Source organism: Belonocnema kinseyi, chromosome 3 (assembly GCF_010883055.1).
Source record: "Belonocnema kinseyi isolate 2016_QV_RU_SX_M_011 chromosome 3, B_treatae_v1, whole genome shotgun sequence".
Lineage (NCBI taxonomy): Eukaryota > Metazoa > Arthropoda > Insecta > Hymenoptera > Cynipidae > Belonocnema > Belonocnema kinseyi.
In genome coordinates this window covers 158,798,711-158,805,029 of record NC_046659.1, presented here as the reverse complement: position 1 = coordinate 158,805,029, position 6,319 = coordinate 158,798,711, and positions in this window count along the sequence as shown.

Sequence of the window (6,319 nt, the reverse complement as noted above, 5' to 3'; positions counted from 1 at the left end):
TATTTGTAAATTCCTTAACATTTTTTGAATTTAGTGAAATCCTCTAAAATCCGAGTTTATAGGTAGGAATATTTAAAAATTTTAAATCCCTCGAAACCCCCTTAAAATTGTTCTTAATATCTTAAAACCAACATCCATTAAAAGCCTCTGAATTCCAGTAGATTTTCTGGAAATGGTTTGAAATTACTTAAGATATCATGTAATACCTAAAGAAAACTTTGGAAATCTACTTAGATATTGTAAAACTCCAAAATATAACTTTTTAACCAAGATGATTTTAACGAAATAATTTGATATTTGGCAAACTATTAGAATTTTTTACGAAACGCGATGAATTCTGGGCAAAAAATATAATAGTAGACTTCTTAACTAAAATTAGTTTGCTTTTCTTATTGTTTTGTATTACTTCAGCATGCATTTAAATGAAAAACGAGAAAAAGGAAAACTTACTTATAAAAAGGCTTATAGTTAATTAATTATAATTTATTCAGGAACTTGTATTGCAAAAATATTACATGATTTAGATTATTGTAATCCCAGATGGTGCATTTATAAAACCACTTATCTTTGCTCACTTCATACAGTTTGGATGCTGATTACTCTGGTAAAGTATAATAAAAGTAAAGATTGCAGGTAGAAAAATTACATTTACAATTTAAGTTCTTTTGATGACAATTCGTTGAATTTCTATTCGCTGGATAATACCTAGCATACATCACAGACATCACAGAGTGTTAGCCATGCTCCAAATGACTTAAAGTCTGCAAATCGCCCTAGTCGAGATTCACTGCTAAACTAAAGATGTAGGTAATGATTTATAGGTTGTTGATTCAGATCGAAATCAAGAAATTCATGTTCTTGAGGAATTTGACGTGGGTTTGGATTATGATATGGGCTTGGATTTTCAGGTGGGGAACTTTTATTTAGGTCAATAAATTGATGTTCGTGAGGAATTTGACGTGGGTTTGGATTTTGCGGTGGTTGAGGATTGAGATATGACTTAATATTTTGATGTTGAAAAAGGTGTTCATGTGGGTCAGCAATTAGATGTGGGTGAGGATGTTGATCTGGATTGAGATCATTAATTAGATGCGCTAACGGTTCACCCTCGCGATACATCCAGTGCGGATCAAGCATTGCTCCTATAACTTTGTTCTCTTTTATGAACAGAATAAAGTATATGCCACCAAATTTAACATACATGTCTTGAGTATGAGCATATATTTTGTAATATCTCTTATTTGGACGTACATTACTGGTACGAGTCTTTAACTTAGGAGATATATCTGTAACGTATCCTGTCTCAATATTACCCTTAACTATATATTCTTTGCAAGAATAAATAATAAACCATGTTGATTGGTCAGGATCAAGACGGTTTGGATCATCTATAAAATAAAATAAAGGTTAACTCTTATAAAAAAATTTTTAAACGAATCTTTCACTTATAACCAATCTCTACTTACTGTTTCTGTATATTGTATCCGTGTGCGAAGGTGGAAGCTTAGCTCCCAAAAGAAATGGAATACCCTTTTCCGGGCCCATTTTATGTTCTGTAAAATATACCACAATTTTTATAGGATATCCGAGCTTACGATTAAAAGCAGCACAGCATACAAAGTTGTGATGGTTCCGATAAGCGATATCTGGAACACCCCTAACAGGAAGACCTGATATGGCCGTCTCGAAAGGTACATATTGATTGTGAATCGGTTCTAGTGAAACAGAAATTTCTCTGCCCAAAAACTTGATATCTACGTGTTCAAAAGGAGATAAATGTGGGAGAGGATGTTGCCCAATATTGAAATGATTCTGGGACGATCCTGCTCCGGAAGGTTCCGGCAAACAATTTAATTCTGTAAGAAAAAAAGAAAATTATTTTTATTTAAAAAACATCACAGTGACTCAATTCCTAAATTTTCTATAAACCTCTATCGGTTTTAACTTATTAAGGCACTTATGATTTATTGCCAGATTCTGATAGCGTTCAAGGCCCTTGTCTTTTAAATTTACCAGAATATTTCAGTTTAAAATTTATAATTTTGATGATGTATGATACTGCATGCATTTACATGAAAATTGATATATTATTATATTAGGCTCACTTACCCGGGAAATTATTCAAAATTGCGGTTGTGAAGAGTAGAGACGCAATTAGGATCTTCATTTTCCCAGTTTTTCCAGGCAGTTTTCGTAATCGCTGATTGAGAAATATGATACATTTTCATTAACATATATACTAAACACTGTTCGATTACTCAATCTTACGATAAGAGCAAATTCTTCGAACCTATAAGAATTGAGAATGTGGCAGTAATACTACAAGACAGAGGCAATAAAATGTCTTCGAAGCTAGATCAATGAAAATAGCAAATAAAAATCATGTGGCAGGCCTATAAGAAAAAAATGTCCTCTCTCGCACAGTTTTTCGTTTCAATTATGATAACCGATTTGATGTAAAGGCTGCATATAATCACGAACATCTCTTTGACAACGAATTTGGAAAATTTACATTCTCATCATGTGTGAAATTGAAGTCTTATAAAAAGTTCCTTTTGCGTGAGCAATATGAATTCATGTACTACTAAGATAGTTTTTAAATTAGTTATAGTGATTGCCTAAAGTTTGAAACCAATAGTTTCTCAATTTATAGAAGCAAAGTTTTCATAAATTTAAGAAAATGAAATATTCATGTCGTGAGCTATAAAGCTGACCTAAAAAATACAATTCTTTGTTTTAGTTATTTTTTTTCGATGAGTTAAGAAATCTTCTAGTATTAATAAATAGCTAATATTATTTTATTCATGTTTGAATTGGTTTTTGTGCTAAGAAGATATCAGGGTCGGCGGAAAAAATTTTGTCCAATTGAGGTGTTTTGCAATAATTAGGTGTAGTGGTGGGATGAACTTTAAAAGGATAGGTACGCTAAGAAAAGTAAGAAATTACTTTGATTACTTAACCTTATGATAAGACGAGAAACCTTCAGAAATATTAAAACGAAGCATGTGGCAATTGCCTTGGAATCAGTTGTTTCTTTAATAAAATATCTGGGTGGGTGGAAAAAAATTGTCTAAGGTTTACAATGTTCTAATAATGGGACACCACAGAAAAAATTTTAAATCCTATATAAGAAGTTGGGAAAGCCACTCAACAATAGATAGAAAAAAAATCAAGAGCGTCCAACTGCACCAGTTTGTAAAAATAAAAAAAAAGGTTTCTTATTCAAATAAAGTTTCCTTATTCAATAAGGCTTATCTATCAATAGATAATTTTATCTGATATTACCCCTGGATATTGATAAAATCCTAAAAACTAATTCATCATTATTTTATAAAATATCATAAAAGCTTGGATGTTTTAAATTTGTTCTATCTCTGATGTGCACTGAAATTGATACGATTTTTTCGAGGTATTTAACCTAAGTATTATTTATTTTTTGATAATATATTCATTAAATTTATTATTAACAATTAACAATAATTGTTCATTTTGCAGTGATTAGTTTATCAGTTTTGGCATTCATGTAAAATTTCATTTAATGTAAAACCAGTTAATTTTTATATTTTTCTGCAGAAGATATTCTGGATGTAAATTTTACAAAGAAAATACAGCAAATATGCAAAAATTGATAGCGTGAAAAGTATTATTCAAAAATAAAATTATACAATTTATTGTTCTTCAACCAAGATCGAGAAGAAAGTGAATTTGTAATAACTTTCCAGTAGATACAGAGCTTTTCGAAAGAAAATAGCCAAAATTCTTTAAAGAGTTAAAACTCGGCGCCTACCAATAATTTATTTATAATTTTAAAACAATTCTAAGTGTCGAAAACGTGAGCAAGAGAAAGGTTCAGTAAAATGAGAATTTTTTACAATCTTGAAACTATATAAAAAATCAATATGGGATCCATATGAATCACAAGACTAATTGATTATTCATCTTTAGGATCTTCATGCGCTCCTTTTTAACGAAGTTCTGTTTTCGATGCTCTGAAAATTTGTTGGTTGTACATGTTCTTATTTTCTATAGATAATTTCAATTATTTATCAAATTATGTAAAGATTATTTACCTTGGATAATCATCAGCATGAGCAAGTATAATATGGAGTGTCCAAAGAAGTTTATTTCAATTGTTTGACATTTTTCCTTATGCAAAATATAGTTTCAGATCTCTCTAAAACAAAATTGGCAAAATTTAACTAATTTTTAGTGCATTTTTTTAGGTTCAGTAAAAGAAAGCAGAAAACTAAAGATTAATAAAAAAATTATAATCTAAGTAGTTGAGATATTTGTGAATTCAGTAGTGGAAAGGCAATGGACTCTAAATTAATTATACCCATTCAGAGTCGTCATGATCTACCTTTTCAGAGTTCTATTTGTGGTTTTTAAAATTATTTCCGCTTCTATATTTTACTTATTTCTTATAAAAAATTTTGATTATTCAAGTACAGTTTGTAAAAATGTTTTGCCTTTAATAAGGATGAACTTGAGTGTCTAAAGAAGTTTTTTTTATTCTATATCTTTTTTCTTATGCAAAAGATATTTAAGCGCATTTTTACAAATTGGATTAGCAAAAACTGGACTGCTAAATATTAATTCAAAAATCACTAATTCACTTAGTCCAGGTAATACATAATTCAATAGTGAAAACTGCTTAGTTAATAGCACAACTCGATTGTGTAGCAATTTTAACAGTATTTTCACAAAGAAGGCCATAATGAGTCATTGTTAACGTGACCTCATTTGTGAGAAAACAGTTAAATTTAACAAAAAATACTAGTTGACAAGAAATTACGTAAATTTTCATTGAGAAAAGATCAATTCTTAACTACAAACATTAGTTTTTAACCAAAAATGAAATATTTACATTTGCACTCAAATGATTAATTCTCAAATAAAACGGAAAATTAATTGTTAACAACATAAATGAATTTTTAACCAAAGAGAACAATTTCTGGCTAAAATGATGAATCTTAAATTTTTAAAAGTGAATGTTGTAATTCCTAAAAATCGATTGAAATCATTTGAAATTCAGTTACATTTATAGAAATCGTTTTCGATTCCAAAAGGTTTCTTGTATAAAATGGAATAGTTTAATTTTCAAGCAAAGATATGAATCTTTAACAAAATAAATTCTGAACCAAAAATATAATATTAGAATTCTCAACCAGAAATAGTTGACTTTTCTTATTGGGTTCTATAACTTCAGTTTGCATTCAATAAAAAAAAGGATCATTCTCTTTAAAGCAAGCTGATCTTTAATTGATTAAGATTTTATTCAAGCGCTTGCATCACAAAAATATTACAGAATTTAGATTATTTCACAATTGTTATAAAATCCTGGTAAAATAGCCGTGACCCCAGGAATCTTCAAAGCGATAAAATATGGCATGGAAGTTTTTCCGTGGGAAAGGAAAACTGCAGAAAACTATTTTCATGAATACATCTGGCGAATACAAGACTTGGACATACGTTTTTAAATCTCCCGAGTCTAGATTCATCTATAACGGTTCACTCTCGCGGAAGTGCAGCTCCCACAATATTACGTTTTTTATGTAACAAAAAGTGAAAGCCACAAAAATCAATTTTTATGGTTTTAATTCTAGATGCATCGTGACCATCTTGGTTTGGACGTATATTTTCACCATGATAGAGCCTAATATCTGTAGGCTTTTTTGTCACAAGATCATTCGTCACCTCAAAGTCTTTGCCTCCATAAGTAAGATACCATGTTGAACGGTTAGGATTCAGACATCTTGGATCATCTATAAAGTAAAATAAAGGTTGGCGTTAAAAAAATAAATAAATAAAAATCAATATTTTAAAGCTTTTAAACAATTTTTTAATCCAAATTATCGAAGAATTTAAAGTGTAAGATGTCGCAACTTGACATCGTAATCCCTAATCTTACGTAAACTTGAAATATTTATTAAGGATCACTGCTAACTTTCAAGCGTAATTCTCGTTCAAAAAAGGAGGGAGAGACTTGTTTGGAAACTGTTAAAAAGTTTATAAATTTCCACGCCGAATGCCGATTCGAAATAAAGAGGATATAGTTTTCGAAATATTATCTTTAGTTTCAGTCAAGAAAACTTTAAAAATCTCGGTCATTTTTTGAATAAGTAAGCATGATTCGGAATTAGCAATGGTTTTAAAATTACTCGCGCTAGTGATACCGACAATTTTATATTCCATTTCAGGTGCAAACTCTGCTCTCCGAATTCTCCCATTAGGTTCTAGGTAAACCATAAACTTATTATTATACCTCTCTGGAAAAGATGAACATCGGCGAGCGTAGGTGGAAGTTTAGCTCCCAAAA